At 45.1% G+C, this 21313-nt stretch overlaps 1 protein-coding gene across 2 annotated transcripts in view; it reads left to right on the top strand.

Annotated features, from left to right (window-relative positions):
- Nucleotides 1–21313, top strand: part of LOC111635851 (potassium voltage-gated channel protein Shaker-like) — a 43188-nt gene that overhangs the window by 3119 nt on the left and 18756 nt on the right. The window lies entirely within an intron of this gene.

Consider the following 21313-nt stretch of genomic DNA (forward strand, 5'->3'; position numbering starts at 1 on the left):
CGGGGGTAAAAGTTCCGCCCGCGGACGACGACACGTCTCTCCTCCCCTTTGCCGCGGGAACCGCGCCTGGGCGCGCGCCCGTGGTCTGGCTCGGGGAGAGGAGGGGGTTTAAATTGCCGGATCGGATGGCACGTGCCGCCGTCGAGTTAGGTGGTGGCCGACGGGCGCGCCGACGTATCGTCCGGGACGCCTTCCCTACGCGGGCCGGAAATTTGGCGGCGGCGGCGGCGGCGGCGAAAAGGTACCGTCCTTTCCGCCGCCGTCGCCGCCGCGCGCATCCGCGCCGCTTCTCCCGCCATCCTTCTTTACCTCTACCTACTCCGGCCCCGGTCCTCGGGAGCGGTGCCGCTTCGTCGACGCCACCGTCTCCGGACGCGGCACCCCTCCCTAGGATAGGATCTCTTGGGATCCGCGCCCGAAACTATCTCCACGGATAATCGAGAGAACCTTTGCTCTTTCACCTTTCGTCCTTCCGGCGGCGTGGCGTGGCCGAGCGCGCGCGGCGCGTGGTGGCGGCTTTTAACGTCTTCTCGTTTACCCGTGCATTTATTTCCTCTTTCTCCCCGCTTTTCTGACGTCCGTCGCCCGGTCCGGAACCGGAAATCGCCGCTGGACGGGTGACGAAAAGCGTGACTGCGAGCGCGTGCAGCTTTTTTTCGGGGGGAGAAGATATTTCTTCGCGTGGATGACGTGGCCGACGGCGGCGTTTCGCTGGGGCAACCGAAAGTAAACAAGAACCTTTCGCGGAATCGAATGACCTTTCCTATCGACTCGGCCGTTTCTCAAACTCGTCGGAAACTTTTGCCGGGAAACGGCGCTCCGAGGGGAAATTTCCTCCCCCGCCCGAATTTCTCTTCTCGTCTTCCTCCGTAATTAAGTGGGACGGAATTCTTCTCCTCACCGCGGAATTTCCGGAATCCGTCCATCGGCCTCCCCCCCGGAAGCGTAGGGGTAAAGAATGCATCCGATTTCGGACGTCTGTTCGTTCGTCCTTAACTACCTTACTTAATCTCGGCACGTGCCGGGTGGTCTTTCCGAAAGGAGAAACTTTGCCCGAATTCCGTCTAGCGGGGAGGTTTCCTTCCCCCCGTCGTTCGAGTCCGATGCTATTTATAAAAATCGTATTTATTTAAAGTTTGTTCTGTCGATCGATCCGCTGGAGTTTTATAAATCTGCCGCGGCGTTTCCGGTTACTTTTGTCGTATTCCTCTCTCTGTCGTGCCGTATTTATCTGCCGCGCGGACTCCGACTGAGGAAAGTAGTGTCGTCTGTCGTGATAATTCCCTGTTCCGCCGGCGGGTGGAGAGAGGGGACGCTTTATCTTCTGCTTCGGATCGGTCGACGGACGGACGCGAAACGTCATTCGAGAAGAAAATGCGAAAAAGCGAAACGCGAAGTCGGATTATCGACTCGCTCCTCTTCTTCTCCTCGAACAGAAAAAGCGTCGGCCACTTCTCTCTCTCTCTCTCTCTTTCTATCAATTTTACAAACGATGACCTTTCGACCTTTCGCCGCGCGTTCTTTAAGGCCTCTCTCCCGGTTTCATCGCTTTCTTTCGGGGCTCGAACCCGGTGTCTCCAGTCGATATTCTCTCGTTTCCTCCCCCCCGCGCCTTTTCTCTCGATTCCACCGAAAATATTTCTATTTCGCCTTCGATTTATTCTTTTCCATTTGGCGCGGGTGAAATGCGGCGAAACGGACTCGCGGGGGCGCCGTCTCCCCCGGCCGTTCCGCCGCGCGCCGGAGTGGCGGGGTGTGGAACTCGGGGGTCTATCCGCCGATATTTTGGTTAATTGAAAAGTTTCTGAGGGGGAACGGCGCTCGCCACCCCTCTAAAAGAGAATTAATCCGATTCTTTCCTACCAAATCGACGTTACGATGCGCGTTAGCTGTTAACGTTTGTACGGGTGGAGACGGGCATTGTCCATTAATCCTCGACGCGTATCCGATCGTTAGATCTAACGCCGGGTAACGTTCCTCCTCCCCAATATTTCGGATTTAACGCCCAGGTAGCCGACGATATACCGGGGTTCTTCCCGCTCTCGTAAGTCGGGCGTATTTACGGGAGAGGGAACGTAAGTTCTTCCCCTTTTCTTCGGATTCCGAGAAGGCCACCCGGGGAAATACGGCGCTTTTCGTGTCGGAGGAGCTCTCGATCTACCGGCGCGACCCTTCCCCGGCGCGAAAGGGTGGCGCCGTCGCCGACCGTCGCGCGAGAATTTCGTCCGGATTTCTAAAAAATGCGGCTTTTACCTGTCGACCGATCTGGCAAGATTTTTATCTGCACGCGAGACTGGGGAGGACGTTACGGCGGCGGGGTCGGAGGACCGGGACCGGGAAGCGTTAATATCGTCGGAATTGGCCGTCACGCGCTATAAATCGCCACTTAACGAGCGATTTTCGGGTCCGTACCCCGAGACGAGCGGCAAATAATCGAGGTAATCTGTTTGGCGGGGGGAAAGAGTGGTGGACGGCATCTGTTCTCTCTTCGATAAGACCGCTCCTCTTATCTACGAGTTCCGTCGGCCCACGGGTCCTTTCTACGACCGACAGGGGACCCATCGGCGCTATCTCTTCTCTTTCTCGCTCCCTTCCCCTTCCTACCAAAACGGCGCAGTTTTGAGGTACCCGCGGACAGCGGCGCTTTAAAGGGGACCGGGTAGTCTCTTTCCAGCACCGACGCGACGTCACTCGATCCGCACCCCCTCCTCCTTTACCGCTGTTAGAAATGGCCTCCGTAACGCGTTACCGCGCGAGAAAAAGTTCTTTGTAACAGTTTATCTACCATCTCGAGGAACGGAGTGACGTTATCGTTTTTGCACTCCGCCCGACAGGCAATGGAGGAATTTTTATGCTTAATTTGACAATTATTAAGTGTTTTTAATTATCTTAAACGTTGTTTCTTCCCCCTTTTAAATGCCGGCGCAATTTACGGATAGATAAACACCGGCCCGTAGGTAACGCGGCGGTTTCTGCCGCACCCTGCTGGCCACAGGCGAGTACTGGCGTTACGTAAACAAAAGACGATAATTTCGTTACGTTGGTGCGTAACGTAATTTTACTAATTACGTTAGCCACACCGGGAAAAACGACTCCGCATCTTCCTTCTTCGTACGGGAACCACCCCGACAGATTAAAAGCGGGTAATTTAGCCATCCCGGATACTCCGCCAAATCCGGATTAATCGCGAAAATCTCCCGGTGTTTTCCGGTCTCCGACACGTCGTTTAACGCGTACGCGCGGGTTTCTCTTTCATTCTTATAAGCGCTTCTTTAGGCAATTGGCTTTCCTTTACAGTCTCTTCTCAATGCCGTGACGTATTACAAAGTTTTGGTGTATGAGATTGGGGTAGGTCGACACTCCTCACGTCCGTAACGAAGTAATGCGGCAAAAGGCATGGCACATTAATTGTCGGGTATAACGAATGAATGGATTAGTTGGTCGGAATGTCTTCCGCACGGTAGCTCCATCAATATTTCCAAACCATTGTCTCGACGCTAATGCAATAACGATTTGTCAGCCGCACGTACTGGCCCGTCACGTTGGCGGTACGTAATATCTGTGTACGCGTGCGACGGGGCAGGGAGGAATGGTATTTAAGGTGGCCTTTGGCAACCGGTGTAGAGGCCGGCCAGGGTCTTCCAATCGGAAGAGTGAGGTGGGGTCCCGGTTCGAAGACGCGCGGAGCTGAGTATATTTTGGTCGGCGGAGGTTGGACCGCGTCCAAATATCTCGAAAGCGATCTTATGAATCATCATCCGTAAATGTCCGTCTCGCTTATCTCCTCCTTCCGATCCGTATCGAAGAGGTTCGAGTTCCGACCGACTCCCCTCCCTAAATAGAATCCCCCTGGCGGCGCCCTCTTAATTAAATCGGCCTTCCGGGGAAGAAATTGGCAAGTCGAGCGCCATCTTCTTTTCTTTTTTCCTTTCGTCGATGGAAATAACGGCGTTTCTTTTGTTTATTTTCGTACGTAAAGAAACGTACGACTGCGCTAATCGACGTCGACGGACCCGCGTTAAATTTAGGAACTCCGCCGCTTCTTACCCGGGGTGTCCGAATGGGGAGCGAAAACGTAAACAGGAAACGGAAGTGGAACGCGCGCGCGCTAAATTTATTCCCCTTTCCAAGGACGACCTCGGAAAGCGAAAATTTACGCGTTTCCGGTTCCGCCGCCATCCCCGGCCTTCGTCGGCGCGAGGTAAAGCATTTCCCTCCCCCCGCAGAAGAGGGATTCTCCGAAAATTTGTAGATAATAAGCCTCATAAATATGTAAAACGTTTCGTGCGCTTCCGAGTCTCGTATTAAAACTGGTTTTTTTTTCTTCCGGTTATTTCCGGTTTTCGTAGGAGTGGGGTGTGTCCCGGTCTTTCCCTTAATTCCCTCTATTTCCGGTTTTTTCCGTTCGGCAATTCCCTAAACGTTTAGAACACCGCATCGCGTGAATCTCCCGACAATCCTCCCGCCTTAGCCTGGTTTCCCGCGGCCGCTACACGCCCGCCCGCCCCTGCATTTTCCCGGTTTCCCACCCCCGCCACAATACAATAAGAAAGATAAATACAAAAGTACGCGGTGTCCGCAGAGAATAGAAGCGGCTTACGTATTATCAGTCTGCATTGTTAGTTGGCCTATCCGTAAATACGTTGAGCCGGTGTTTGCCACACAACGTTAGAATGTATACTTAATACTTTCTTCCTCCTTCCTTCGGCGTTACCCTCCGAGCTGTACATGGATTCGAACCCCGCGCGTGACTAGTTTTGATCATCGATATAATGGATACTACGCACAAGGTATTTCTCCGGAGAATTATACAATATTTAATACAGGAATTATGTTTCTGCAGAGACAGCAGGATACAACACGACTCTTTCGGACCACCTTGGTATTATCCGGTACCGAATTTGCGAGTGACACCCTTATATACAGTGTTTTAACCGGCGATTTTTTGTATTCTTTGTGTATTTTTTCCAGAACTTTTCTATAATTATTCGGTTTTCGGTCTTCCTTCGGTACAAAGGACGATTAAGGAAGTTTTCGCGCGCCACTTTCCAGCAAAGAAGGAATAATGAACGCTCGAACGCGCGCGCTGTGCGTCTATAAATTCGGTAATTCGGCAATTCGGACCCCCCTTTAACGTCGTCGTAATTTACGCTCCGAGCCATTTAACGACCTACGAGATAAGAATCTCGCGGGTTCTCTCTGCCTTTTATATCCCGGTATAAAGTGCGCGCGGAAGAACACCTCTAGGAAATTATAAACCGAGCATTAAAAACAACCAAAAAAAGGTATAACCCTGGAAGTAAGCGACCTCTTTCGTTAAAATAATTTCTTCTTCCATGACGTCGATTCGAACGTTCCTCCGGCGGGTCCTTTAATCCTCTAAATCGGTCGAAGGGGGCGAATTCCGTCCCTCTGTTTCCCACGTCCCGATTTAATAATCCATTCCGAAAATCTTTAGTACTTTCCGGGTATGATGCCTAAACGTCACAGAAGGGCAGGGTTACGTAAGTCAGAGACTACTTTGTATTCTTCTCGAGGGATTCTTTTCGACTCTGTAGTCGGGGATTTACGAATTTTCCGAGGCATTTGCGGTAATTCGTAGCGCGGTAGAGGAAAATTAGCGTCGGAACGGATCGATGATAAATTAGCACGCGCCTTTAATACACCCTCGTTTGTGGGTTTAGCCGGTCGTTTTAACAGTGTAATTAAGACAAAAAAATGGGAACTTCTGGCGTAATAACGACTGGAAGTTCTCGCTATAACGGGGTTTTTCCACAGCCAGCCAGAACCTGGCTAAGAAGAAGGGAGATAATTTCTCTCTCGTGTTAATAATTCGGAAATTACGATTAAGATTACGCAGGGGGTCGACCTGGCTTTAGCGTTGGGTCGGGTATTTAACCAAACCCTTTGGTGAAATACGTGATATTCGATGCGTAAAAGTAATAACTAGAATGTACCGCATCTACGGCCAAGTGACGAAGTGTGACGGCACTTTAATTTCCACCCCCTTATCTCAAGTGTTATCGAAATAATTGTTTCCATTTCGAACAATTCAGCGTTGTTATTGGTGCGTTTAAATTCGAATCGGGTAAATAACCGACCGCGTTAAAAACACGTGATATTTTGCCTTAAAAAGCATATAATTATTGTCGTTCGTGGCGTAGAATTCGTACATTCCTGGTGATAATTTAAAAATATTTAATAGAAAAAAATGTAATTGTAGCGTAGTGTATTGCTGTATTCTGTTCCCGCTTCCTTTATTTGTGTGCGCAACTGTAATTGCACGGTGTTCTGTTGTGTGTTGTTGCGCTCTGTTCCCGCTTCTTTTATTTGTGTGCAGATGTAATGGATGTTTAGTGTTGTGTGTGGTAGTGTGTTCTGTTCCCTCGTCTTTCATTTGTGGATATTCGAAAATCGCCTTTTGATCTTTTATCGAAGTGATAAGTAAAAGTGTTAAGACGGATAATTTCTTGCTGGTGTGACGGCAATTGTTAACAAGATGGAATAATTTCGGGACATATGTGATCAATATTGTCGTAAGACACATTAATTTCGTATAATAAAAAATTCATTACCAATAAATGAAAGCTTTTATGACGGAGTGTAAGAAACACGTACATCTCTTCTGTACTACTTACATATTTATATACACGTAATAATCCGGGGAGGAGCAACACCAGGATTTAGACGGAAGGCGAAAGACATGTGAAGAAATTGTCACGATATTCTTCCATCTGTTGTGCTCCTTTTATAAATAAATAAAAGTGTAAAAGGTTTAAAGAAGTATTTTTGGAATGCGGGGGGTTAAATGCCCCCATTATACCGGGGTATTGTTAGATTTTCTAATAGAGAAAAGACGTGGCCTGTATTGAGTGTGGAAATCAACTTTCTATTGATAGATTTAGTATCGTAATATACGGTTACCTCGATATAACGCCTTCGATCCGTTAGGAAACTCTTATTCCGAGTACAAATAAGGGAAGGGGATTTAGTTTTGATTAATCACACTCGATAAATAGGGTATTTGGGACTATGACGCGAACAGAAGAAACACGCAGATTTAGTTGTTGAGGATGCGACTGGGTAAAGGCCAAGAGGTAAAGACATGGAAGATATTTTATTAATTATTAAAGATAACGATGCAACTTATCCTTAACGATTCTGCCTCGATTTAACGACGCTCGTATTTACGGTTATTTATTTATAACGCCTCCCTCACTTACTGAGGTTGTGGTTGCAACTTTCACGTATCTCGTTGGCCAACTTCCTACATTATTGACGACGATCGATTTACATTTTCGCTAACAAATAACCACAGAAGGGTTCGTATCGTAGTTGTATTTGTAGTGTTTAGCACGCGCCGAATTTTCTTCTTGGAAACAATTAGAAATTCGGCAAATAAGCGTTTGTATTAAACCGCATGTAGTGTTCCGGGCGAAGAAAGGTGCGCAAAAGTCAAAAGTTTGTATAAAATTGAAGTTCGCTGTTCTCCGGAGACTTTCTTTTCTTTTGGCTCGCATCCACGTATTTTTCATGGCATCGCAAGCGAGACGTAAGACACTTTCCGCGATTTGTCTTCTTTCTCTACTTACCAAACGTCCTTTTTGTAATAAATCAAAGGAAAACCATTCGAATTTTTACTTAGTAAATACGGAAATTGTCTTAGAAACAGGAACAGAGTGTCTCTCTGATTTAAACTACACCCGTACCAAGAATTTTACGAACCGTCTATATCAAACGCACTATACGCTTTATCACTGATTTCAAGTGATAAAAGCAGTTTTTGCAGTAACGGGACCGAAGCATTTTTATTTAATTCTCAATAGATAGATTTTTAACGTTTAAAGAAACATAATACACAAACAACTAGGCACACAACACTACAACTACTCAAACAACATTGCAGCTATTCACAAAACACTGCAGCTCCCCAAACAACACTGCATCTTCCCAAATAACGCTGCAGCTATCCACACAACACTACAGCTATTCACAAAACACTAAAAATACACACACNTCCGTGCGGGTTGCGTGCCGCTCGGATGTCACTCGTCGCGTTGCGCCAAAGACGAGCGTTGTCGGTAGAACTATCCAAACAACACTGCATCTCCCCAAATAACGCTGCAGCTACCCACACAACACTACAGCTATTCACAAAACACTAAAATTACACACACAACACTACGGATACCCAAACAACACTACAGCTATTCACAAAACATTGCAGCTATTCACAAAACACTGCAGCTCCCCAAACAACACTGCAGCTATCCACACAACACTACAGCTATTCACAAAACACTAAAAATACACACACAACACTGCAGCTATCCACACAACACTACAGCTATTCACAAAACACTAAAAATACACACACAACACTACAAATACTTAAACAACACTGCAGCGACGAACACAGCTTCGTAACTGAACTCACAGCACAACACTATGCAGCATTTTTGCAAACATTTTTAATAAATTATCATCAAAACTCGACATTAGCGTTTTCTGTTACGTAACACAGTAATTCTGCGGAACGAATTAACAATAGAACGTAACTCGAGTGTGACGAAGTATTCGAAGATAACGTGGCGAAACTAAAAAGAACGTTCCCGCATTTAATTGTAAATTAAGAGATATTTATACGTAAGATTATTGCGGGTGTAGCCATGCGCGCGTGCAAAATATAACGTTTTTATACATTGGAGGCATTATAAATAACTGGGTGGCCCGAATCCCCATAACGATACACCCGTGTTTCACTACACACACGAGGTTCGTAGGTTTTACTCGTGTTTCCGCGTTAATCGTCGCCCCCAATTAATTAATTAAGGTTAACCTAGGCTAAGAGAACACACAAAATAGCTTGTTAGAAGCGGTTTAATGGTTACTTCATTCCATTTTAACTCGATTATTCATAATTAAAACTCAATAATGCACCGTTTGGATTTAATTTCAATCAACAACGCGATAAAGTAAATCAGAAAATTGTACAACTTAAAGCCGTGTCTATTCCAGTGAATTTTATGCAGAGCAATTTTAAATTGCAGCCGTAATAGGGAGCACAAGCGCAAACAACACTATAACTATAGACAAGAAAACACGCGTAGTGTTTGTTGTTTTTTATTCTTATAATATCATCGGTAGAGCAACGTTATACACATACACAACACGGCGCAACAATTAGGGCAAGTGCCATAGAGATAGAACATGGTTTTCTTTTCGGTTTATTCAAAACAGATTTTATCGCCAGGCCAAATTAATGCAATTACAAGATCCCGTGTATTGTTTTACCGCTTCCTTACTTTTATTTTCCTCCCGTCTTCGCCCTTTCTCGTCTACTTTCTTTACTTTCTTCCCGCTCGCCTTGTCTGCAAATTAAAATAATGCACCAGCCAATGTAGACCCAGGGTGAATTTTATGCATTCATAAACTTATAATAAGTAAAATACGGCCTTTTCCGGGTACGGTTAACATATACCGGAGTATAGTACTGTATTTCACGTTAGCGCCCCGACCGTGTTACGATTCGTAACCCGAAGCGTGGCCCCCGGGTGAAGCGATTTCCGTCACGTTTACTCGTTCGAAAATAATTCTTCGTCTTCCGTAACTGGCTTAGAATATGCATTCGTATTACGTAACATTAGCACCCGCTTGTAACAATTGTTTTTGTTCCAAACAGAAAACTGTTTCGGTCGTTCAATCGTCTCCCATTTGTACAACTGGACCGATTCTATACGACAAACGGCGTCGAACTGTAGCACGTGTAATACCTAACACTACATCCTTTGTAATACCGCCACACACACACGACACAATACAACAGAACAACGCAAAAATTGACCAGCAATACTTTAAAATGTAATGATAAGTTGTTTTAATGTACTGTAGCGTTGTGTTGCGGGAAGACCTGGCGCTCCGAGCCACCCAACGCTGCGGCAGTTTTAAAGTATTACGCATGGTGGCTTTAGAAATTGCGGAAAGTAAAAAAGGGAGAGCAATAATCAAATTTGAATCAATTCACTTAATAAATTCGCGGCTGTTTCTGCTCCGTTTTACTCGATGGGAGCGCGATTTTACGCAATAGAAAAGCGGCCAATCAAAAACAATTGAAGAGTAATGGAGCGAAAACGTCGAGCATTCTACAATCGATATTGTACAATTTCTAGAAAATCATTTTAATCCCGACTTTCTCCATTAAATACATCGCATTGGTAAAATCCCCCTCGGCCTCACCCGCCCCCTTTTTTACTTATTTAATGTGTTATATCGGCGCCGGTGTCGATGGGCGCTCAAATTTACAGATGATTATCTGAATTCGAGTGGGCTTCGTCGGCAAATGACGTTTTAATTCCCGTCGCCCGGTGTTTGTTTGTCTACTCCGGAGTTTTCCCGCTCCAATTGCTGACGAAACAATGCAATTTTTACCAATTATTCTGTTTTGCCGGCGGAAAAATATTGTTTAATCCATTGTCACGTCTTTCCTCCTTTTAATTCGCATTTACTCCGTTAAGAATTGCGTTTTTCCGCGCGGAGAAAGTCCTGGGGTGGCGCGCGCGTTGGGCCGTGTTCTTCGTAAATAAACAATCAGCGGCGGCATTTCCCTCTCCCGGGATCAAACGTCGGACCTCGAATTAGCGCGATCGATGCGGCGCTAAATCCGTGCGGGTTGCGTGCCGCTCGGATGTCACTCGTCGCGTTGCGCCAAAGACGAGCGTTGTCGGTAGAACAAATTATTCTGTCGATAACGCCTCGACGCGCGCTACGCGTGGCCGACCGACGAAAATTTGAAGAATTTGCGCGTGAACCGAGGCGCGCTTTAAGGCCCGCGGCTTTAAAATAAATTAAAAGAGGCCTCCTTAGGTTTAAAGCCAGAAGGAAGCTTCCTTCTAGCGTCGAAGTGCACTTGGAGTGACACTTTGCAGCTTCCTCCCGCACTTAAGTGTATAAATTTTAAATTAAAAATAGAAAACGGGGGGTGGCTTTTATTCGCTCGTATCGAAAAATGAAAGGAGTAACGCCGAGAATTTTCTACTTTTTAATATTTATAACACTTTAAATATTTAAAAAGGGTGCAGCGTGCGAGAGACGTCCACCATTTTGCTAATCCTCTCCGTCGTAAACGTTCCTTTCGCACGATTTTAGGGGGGGGACGGAGTTCGAAATGGGGATTAATTAATTGAAAATAATTATCGAAAGGATAATTAAAGCTTAATTAATTAAAGAATCTTTATTGTGTTACGTAACGTTACGGAAATCGACCCGAAATTTAAGATTATTAATCGACTGTTTCGTAATTAATACTCTATAAACAGGTCTACGATATCGATCCCCCTCCTCTTGTTAATAATTCCACCTCCGTTAACCAACGACATCGTTTTTTTCCGGCTTCAAACTCGGAAATCCGGAATTCCTTTTATATTCTACCACACTTTAAATGGGAATTTCGATTTCGGATGCGGTCCTTTCGCGCGCTACACCCCACGTAATCGGGTAAAGTAACACTATGCACGACGGGTGTTATCTCTCTTTATTAAGGGATCTTACGTAGAGGTTGGCCGGCACCCCGCTTATATCGCGGCTTTTTCTCGTTAACAATTGGAGAACCGGCGTACCTCGTGGTAACGAAATCGTGACAAAAAGGGGACGTACAGTGTTTATTATTTGCTTATTTTCGGGGGCACCGGCGGAAAGTGTGTGGTTTAACGCCGAACGTTTTCATAAATATGAAAATTTTCAAAAATTAAATTTCTTCTTTATAAATATTGAAGCGTTTCCCCCAAAATGTTTTCTCCCCTCTTCTTAATAAGGGGTCTCGGTCGTTAAATAGGGGTCGTCCAATCGCTAGACAATTAAAAAGTGATTATTAAGTGTTAGAACGCTGTTCCGAGGGAGAAGCGCGGGGTATTTTATATGGAGGGGCGGCACAATGCGTATCTTCGTCGCATTTTTCATTTTTTGATGCGCTCGAATGGAAATGCTTTTGTAGTTATTTTCGCGTGGAAACGTGACGGATAGAGGCCGAGGCGTATTATAAGAAGGGGGAGGGCGGAAACCCCCCAAAAACGAATTTTTCGATGGCCGCTTTACGGAATTTGTAGTTGATAAGGCGCTTCGATATATCATTCGGGTCGCTCGTTCGATCGATAAACAACTCAGGTAACGAGCGAGCGAAGGTAAGCCGACCGCGCGTCGCCTCTCCCTCCTCTGCCAGACGCTTCTACACCCCTATAAACGGGAGGGTACGTCCATCCAAAACGCTAATTTAACTAACAAAGTCTTTCGGCACTCTTAAACAATAGACGAGGTGTCTCCTGTCACGTACGCTCGTCTTTTTACCTATTGTTGCGCGTGTAGGGATTTCTAAACGAAATTTCCCTAAACTTTTTCCCTAACCGTCGAAACTCGATATCATTCCGATTATCTCGGGTACGAAGTGGGAAGTTACTGCGGGGGTGGAAGGAAATGGGACCGAATCTTCGCGGCTCGGGTGTTGGAGGAGCGCCGTTTTAAATTCGTGCAGCGAAGGAAAGTGAAAGTAATTAATAAGCTATAAATACGTCCTCGGTCGTTTTTCGCCGCTCGAGTAAATGACGAGGAGAGCTTCCGATAATAGTAGTATCTGTCGCTATTTAGGTCAGTCGTTCGATCATCCCCTCGATCGGTAGCCTCGCAACCGTTTTACCACGCGCTTCGTCGCTCTATACCAAACACCAGTGACGTCTCTGGGTTTGCGCGCGAGGAAAAAAACCCCTCGTCCCTCTCCCTGGCTTTCGGGAAAAAACTTACCGGAAGGGGAATTTCCGGCGCCCGTTTTTTCCCTTCGGCCGACGATGTTTCCGTGACGAGTTTCCGGGGTGGAAACACGCGGGGTGACGGGTGCGTGCGTTGGAGATTGATAGAGTCGCGGCAAAAGACGAGTTTCTCCAGTAACCCGGTGTTGCGCCAAAGTCGAAGGAGAGCGAGCGGAGCCGGGGGGGAGGGAAATATTTCTCGCACGAATCATTCGTCTCTGTCACGAACCGAGCGAGAAAAAATGCGAAAATATCTTCTCCCCCGGTTAACAAATATGGCGGATGCCGCTTTATTTCGACGTCGTTTTCCCTAAATTCGAGCCGGCGATTTGGCCTCCGTTTCCAAATACTTGGAACGGCGGATCCGAAATTCGAATCCGAAATATGCGTCGGGTGTCGCTTCTAAAAATATTTGAATCGGGCATCTTGCCCCGCGGGGATTAGGCCCCGACCGGGAGGGGGAGGGAAATTTCCCAGTTACGCTTCTCCCGTTAGGAATCTTCGGAACGTCGAAGGAATTTGGGAATTTATTCGCTGCGTAATAAATGTAAATATTCCGAAAATTCCTGCTCTTTGTTTATAAATATTCCTCGATTATACTTTAAATTACCTCGGGACATTTATAAAAGAAAATTCGATCGAATTTCTGTCCGGAAAACGGAATTCCGGGCGCGTGCAATTACGCGCGGGATACAGAACGTCCCATTGTTACGTGGCGCTTTTGTTATCCGGCGTTACAAAGAGGCCCGGGCGCCCTTCCAACGGAAATTCGTAAATATTAATAAAAGGGAGCAGCGCCTAACTCGACACATTAATTATTTTTCGGGCTCTCGCGGGACCATTTGTCATTTCTTTACAAATCGAGTGAAAACGCTAAATTCGAAAATAAGAAAAATAAATCTCGTGATAACGTTTAAACGATTTCGTTGTTTAGTGATTTAGCGCACGCGATACCCAGCTTAAATATAGGTTCTATTAGTAAATTATTATAATTCCCGATTTACCGACGTTTCTCTACGTAAAAGTCGAGATACCCAGGTTCCTCTTCCACCCCCTCCCGTTTACGGCGTTCGGATTTCCCGTCCCGGCCACGCAGATAAAAGTTGCATTTATTTGGGGAAATTTCCCCGCTTTTTATTACCCCGCCTCCTCCGTTATCGTAACGCCGACAATAGGGTCGAATCGTAATTAAACTGCCCCGCGATAACAAAAGGCGACGATAAACTGGCGCTAGTTATAAAATGAAAGGTGTGACGTTGTCCACGAAAAAGAAAAACTTTCATTATTAAACCGACAAATAACGCGCGGTTACCCGGTCGGGTGCTAAAATTAGGCTTTTACTACAGTGGCAACGTTCGACGAAATTCTATAAACACTGGTGTGTGGCCAGAAACCAAAATTTACTCGGCTGTAGTCGCGTTACGCACGGGCTTAGACGGGAAAGCGGGGTCGTATCTATGTTGTTACCCTAAAAAAAGCGTTTATGTATTTATAAAACGTTAACTGTCATAGCAACGGCATTGCTAAATAATAGTATACGTTACGGTCTACATATAGCTACTATTCATTTTAACCAATGTATATTAAGAACCTTTAAACCTTGAAGGGAAAAGGGGGGAATGCTTAACCTCTACATAAATCCTACCTCCTTACGGCCCGCTTTTGCGGTAATAAATGCAAATCTTTTGCGTGTTACTATAGTAACATGCAAAAGTTATGTAATTTTATCGTTTTAATCGATTTGTTTCGAAGTAGTCGGGATTTAAATAGATTTCTACTATTTCGGGCACCGATCGCATTACAATTAGCATTATTCCCATTTCCATCCCCTCTACGTAGGGAATTCCTCCATTTAAAGCGCCCGGCTAAATCGGTGGGGAAATTTCCCCGAAATTGTCATTCCGAAACGCGTTTGATTATTAAAAAAAATACGCGCTTTCCGGGTAGGGAAATTACCTTAGCGGGGGTGTGATGCGCGGGGTAATTTCCCCACGCGCCGGGCGGCGATGTTATCTCTGGCCGGTTGGCGAGTAAAGAGTAAAACGTCGGAAATTCGAATATGATTTTTATGTTTTTTGCGGAAATTTCGTGATGTCGGCGTAATAACGGGGCAGAAGGGAGGGGGAAATGGTGCAATTTTAAAAATCTAAAAATAAGTGGCGACGATCTGCTGGAATATTAAAGAGATAATTGAAAATGAATAATTTTAAATAATGAAAAAATGATGAGTTTAATTATTCACAATTTTTCGGTGGGAAAGGAGAAAGTCGGTTTATCTGTCCTCAGATTTTTCCACAGATATAGATATTGATTGGCCGGGCGAGAGGGAGATTCTTTGTTCCTTTAAAGATAATAGTTTACCGGAGAAGAGTAAAGAAGAAAAAAAGGGGGGACTATCTGCAGGCTCTTTAGAAAACTCCCTTTCTCAACGGGTGATTAGTTACGTCGAATCTTATCCAGGCTCGGGGCATCGTTGTCGTACAAGTACAGCAACAGTAAAACGTTATCCGCGGCTATAAACGACAATCGATACTAAAATTGCTTTACATAAATTGACGTAAATAATTTAATAACCGGTCTCTCGGCTAATTATTCCGAAATAAAACAAGATAATTCGCATTTATTATCGTTTTGCTGGGTTTCGAACACCCGCGGCCCGATCCGCATCCTTCCCATTAATTAATTAACCCGCGCCCTTCCGAAACCGTTAATCGCATTTTCAAATTTCCGACGGCTCCAATCGAATCCGTTTCGATTAGTGACGTAACGACCAACGGACTAATCGGAGTGCTCGTTTGGAAGAATCGAGTAACGGCGGCGGTTAAAAGTTATTTAAAGTGACGTTTAAATTAAGATATAATCTTTTGTCTCGTTACGTTCTTACTTTAGTAACGTTTATATTAACCAGGCCACGTGACCGGGAATTGCCTATAAATATTAAATTACCCGTACTCGGAAATCCAATCGAAATTGCAAAATCGAGAAGGGGGGATCACGCACGTTCGATTAATAACCAATAAGAAGAGGGGACGGTATATTTAGTCGCGTTACCTTTAACAAACTGTTGACTTCTTCTCCTATTCTCGCCCCGTACTAATTACGTCTCTCTATTTCGGTACGGCAGACGATGATTGGCTAATTCGAATGGCGCGCCCTCCAATATTTAAAATAACGCAAGTAAGAGTGTCGTCGATTGGCGCAATTAGTGTAGAAATGACCCGCATCAATAAAGTAAATATAGAGAAATGGTCGTTAATAATGGATCGTGCAGCGGGAACGTCTTGGATTATTTACGAAATCTTTTTTCTTTATTTTATTCTTATTTCTTTGCCGTGTGTATAAAGAGAGAGAGACGAACTAGTTTGGGCGAAGGCGAATTTATTTTTAGAAGTAGAATGAGTATTTTCCGCAAATGTTCTAATTTAAGCGGGTTCGACTGTAACCTTAGAATAAAATATAACTTTCCAATTTTCCTAAATATCCCGATCGGCGGGGGGCAGACAAAAGAATAAAGATCGTTAGATCCTCGTTTAACTCCGCCGCTTCATTTATCGTAAGAAGGAAAAATGCATTCTGTCATCTTAATGGATAAATTTGTTTTTCGCTTGTGACGTAATAATTTATATCTCGTCCATTATCTGTATATCTTTTTTCCAGTTTCGCTTCCTTCCCGAAATAGACCCGGCCATCCGGTCCTAGAGAAACCCGCGTCATCGCCTACGTCACTCGCCCTTCGCGTAAGCGTGACGTTTCGGCATCCGGCGATTTTTTCGGAAGGGATTATAAAACGGAATCTACGCCGTAGAAATTTATTAAATAAATTGCTCGAACGTCGGGGGTAATTTCGGAATTTAAAGAGAGCGGTTTACGAATTTTTAACGGGGTAAAAATTATTTACGGCGGCGTAATGCTCTCGACGGCGTCGCCATCTGTTGAGCGAAATTGTAAATATCGCCCGATTTGAACGTACGTATTGTAGGGGAAATCGGGGAATGTGGGGGAGCGAAATGGGCGTAAATAGCGGCGGGTGTTTAAACGTTGGCGGGTGACGACCCGGGCACGAGTAGGGAAGTGATAAACGGATTTATTTAGTGCACCCCGGCGCGCCAGGCGTGGAAACACCCCTCAAACGAGGTGTAATTATGGAAGTAAACAACGGGGAGAGGTAATTTTCGCGGAGAGTAGCGCATCTGCTTACGCCTCGTTAATCGCGCTAGACAGATGTTACTGCGCCCCTACGTCGACGAATTGGGAGGCGCGCAGGAATTTCCGGTAATACACACACAATAACTGCGGAGATTCCCTAATTATCGCGATTAAGTTAATCGACGATCGAGCTAATTACCGCGGCTTAACCGCGAGAAATTTTATTCCGCGACGTCGGCGGATTGGTATAAATGACGGCTCGAACCGCCCGCCCTTCTTTAATACGGCTGGAGTAGGGGTTTCTATTGGGCTACCATAGATAAAGTACTTATGTCGATCGTTACTACACCCGATCTTATCTGCGTTAAACAAAGCTATTACTTTTATTGCCGATCAGACAACCCGACGAACGTTTTAGATCCGCTCGATATTAAGAATTTCGTTGGAGTTTGCTTCAAAAAGGAAAGGTTCGTCTTTTCCTCGTTGACGTTCTACCTTTGTAGCGTTCGTCCCGGTCCTTTTGTTTTCGTAAATAACACGATTAGAGCAGAGGATTAGGCGCTAAAGGAGTAAATTAATGCCTATCGACTAATTAAATTTCTAGTTTTAATTAACCCGTAACTTGTACTTTTTTTATTTACGCCGCCTCTTTAAGTTACTTACAAATTTATTCGATAAAAAAGACGCTTTAATTAACCGAAAAATGCGCCAACACGAAGCCAGAACATAAATCCTAATAGAGTAAGAGCATAGAAAATAACAGGAGTATATATCACGTGTTTTCTATTCCCCTGCATTTTTTCCAGCCTATCCGAAGGAACCCCATTAATAATAAGAGCCAAAGCGCACGTGCCTGTATCCGGCTTATTACGACCTTTTCTTTTCAAACAACGAAAATTGCCAAGCGTTTTCTTTGTCGATTTCTCTGCGCGGCATTTTAATTAATTTGCATAAAGTCGCGCGTGTTTCCGGTTTCCTTTCTTCTCCGAATAAGAAAAACGTCGACCATTCGTTTAATTAATTAAATTGTTAATTAATCGATGCGAAGACGAGGGAAATTCGGGCTCGCGCTTCTCTATTCTGTTTCCTGTCGGCGGGAAATTTCCGAATGCGGAATTAATTTTCCGCGCCATTTAAATTAATAATAGATAATTTGGCACTCGGAATGGGCTTAATTGGGAATTACGATTTAATGTAAGAGCTACGACGGTATCGATGGATGCGGACTTTCCTTCCGCATTACCTGTACAGGTGCGAAGCCGAGGCGCCCTCTGTTGCCGGAAAAATAAACCATTTTTTTCCTTTCGAAATTCCGCTTCTAACTTAATCGAGCGAATTTTTTCCTTTTCCATTTTATAATTGAAAAACTGTCAAATAAAATTTCGCTTACGTTCCTCGATGTTTAAATTTATACTTTTATATCTTTATAAACGTTTAAATGTACTCTTTATTTATTTCTTTGGAAAAACCTTCCAATTAGTGGCGCCATCTTGTAAGAGAATTCGTAACTTTAATTTAGGTAATTATTTCCAATTTTTTTTTAAATATTTAATTGCAAAGTGTAATTTAATTTGTTAAAAAATTGAAATATTTGTAATTAACCGAGATAATGTAAAATAATGGCGTTTGGCCTTACGTGACCTATCTTAATTATTAACGGTCGCCTTAGCAACCGTTATTAATCTACGAGGCTGTTAACCTCTCGATGCCGGTCGGAAACGAATTTTTTTTAGAAATTCTTAAGAATTAATTTGTATTTTTGAAAAATGTGCCAAAAAAAAAATTCCGACCAACTTTTACGAAACGACGCCATCTGTGAGCGGGCAACTGAAGTAAGAAACGATCGATTATCTTTTTGTTCGTTTCTCAGCCGGCAGATGTCGCGTGGGTCGAGCGTACTTTTCTAAACGTAAAACGAAAGAAAAAAAAAGTGGTGGGTTTTACGCATCTGTCCGCAGATTGGCTGCAAAACAAATGGGAAAAAAGAACGAAAGGAAAAAAGAGAGGAGAAAATGCCTCCATTATGACAGAATCGTTCCTTACATTTTCATTCGGAGTAGCTGATTGGTTAACCAATTACAAATGCTGTTTGTTCCTAAATGCTTTGCGATTGGTCGACGTTTCTGGCGCGTTTAAATGAAAATCTAAGAAAGGAAAAGCGCTTTGCCGTGTTGCCGGATGCAAAAATTCCCTCTGCACCAAAAAATTAAATAAACAAATAAAATATTTGTACGGGTATACGTCAAGCCCCTTCCTTACTATCCTGGCTTCTATTCTGTGCCTGACAGAATCAACTATGGATAAAGAAAGAGGCCCACGTCCATCTATATCCGGGGGAAGTTGCAGAGTTTAAATTGGAAAAAACACGAAAGAATAGTCAAATAAACGAATAATCGAGTTATTTACGAATGTAAAAATTAGAAATCACGATCTCGATTCGAACACGGAATAGAATATAGAAAGGGATGAACGAAATCGTTAATAATAGCTTTTGTAATAATGAATGACGTAAGGAGTAAAAAAAAGTAATCGAATAGGAAACTCCCTTTTAAAGTCTATTTGTGTTTTCGAATGGAATTGGCGGCCAAGATATTGACATAACACCAGAACAGTGCAAATTAATGAATAAGGACAGCTTTTATGAATAAATAATACAATTAATCATTGTTTTAAAACACCTCCTTAATTATTTCTTGTAGTTCTTTCTCGTTTGTGTAGCTGTGAAATTTTCGTTTATTATTAATTTTCTTTCCTCCTCTCTTTTCGTAGATACGGCATTTTGCCACACGTAAGCTCAAAATACGCAGCTCCGAATTACGTTTTGGCGGTTTTACGGTCCGTTCGTGGGGGTAGAAATTAATCGTCGGTCACGAATTTAGCGAAGAATTTCGGGTGTCGAGTAAGAATTTTCAGCCCCGCACATTTGGCAACATCGCGTGACACTAACGCGGAAAGACTAAATGTCCGGCCTCGATTATGCCCATTACGGGCGAGTCCGATCCGTAATGGGATCGTCCTATAGCGCGTGGGGAAGGGGCACCGTATCTCTCCATTCCAAAACGGCATCGAGAATCGGGATCCGAATGGTATTCGAACCGACCCCTCCGCCCCCGCCAGGTTCTCTCCGAGAGCAGCGAAGTTTTCTCGCGTTTTACGTCACCCGCGCCTGCTTCTCCCTCGCCCCTTGGCTAGTTTTACGTCTACCCCCGAGATGTCGTCTACCCCCGAGATGTTTTTAACCATCGTCTACCCCCGTCTACCCCCGTCTACCCCTTAACTTACGTCTACCCCCGTCTACCCCCGAGATGTTTTTAACCATCCCGTGGGGGAGGGGCGAAACACCATTTCGCCCCTCCCCCACGGGATGGTTAAAAACGCCGAGCGATCGTCCTATCGAAAAGATAAATGGACTATTTTGGGAGGCAATCGGCGCGCGCTTTCCGGGGGGAGAATGCCGCAGTGTTACCGTTATACGTAGTTCGCTCGGTCGTTATTTTTGACACGGTAACCGCCGGCTCACGAAGTAGATGCGTGTCACGCGGCAAATTATAGATCAAACGTGGAAATTTGCGCAGCGGCCAAAAAAGCGGAGGGGAATTACGGGGGGACCTCACGACGGATAATTTGCCGGGGGGAGAGCGGGAGATTTCGGGGAATTACCCGGGAAACGGAAAGGCGAAAGCGAGTATCGACGGAAGCATTATTAGTAGTCTCTTCGAAAATCGATGGGGACGGTCGTCGCTCCCTCTTCAAATATTTGCCCGCCATTCCTTCGATTTCCGGCGCCGGCAGTTCCGTTAATTATCGACAGAGGGCGCGGTGGCCGAGCTTAAAGCCGTTAATTATTCGTCACCGGACGGGCCGATCCTCTCCTTCCGAAGAAACGGGGAGGATTCCGACGCTTCTTCGTTCGTCATTCGCGCATCGGGCGCGTTAGTTCGTCGCTTACGTCACCGCGGACGACGCTCGAGACGTCTCGGCAACGATGCACGTGCGCCCGCCAGCGGACATCAATCGAACTCCCTCTTAGAAACGAAGCGCTAATCGAGTTAGTCACGGGCTTTTAATTATTTATGTAATGTAATTAAGTGTAATTAATGAAGTACGTGCGGCGTTCTTCTTCCCTTTCGGTCCTCCGCGCGGCTTCTTGCGGCGCGGAGGAAGAGGAGGAGGACGTCGCCCCCTTTGTCTCGCCTCGCGTGTGCGAAAGGCGAAGAGGAGAACCCGGCCCGAATCGGAAGTATCGAGAAATTTCGGCGCAGAGGGCTTCCGGGCGGATGAAAGGGAGGAGGGGAAGACACGGCGTCGCTTCCGACGGAGAGAGGAGGAGTATCTGTTGCTTCCGGCAGCTCCGTAAATCGAATTCTCCTTAT

Source organism: Centruroides sculpturatus, unplaced genomic scaffold, assembly GCF_000671375.1.
Source record: "Centruroides sculpturatus isolate CEXI.00-Female unplaced genomic scaffold, Cexi_2.0 scaffold1022, whole genome shotgun sequence".
NCBI lineage: Eukaryota > Metazoa > Arthropoda > Arachnida > Scorpiones > Buthidae > Centruroides > Centruroides sculpturatus.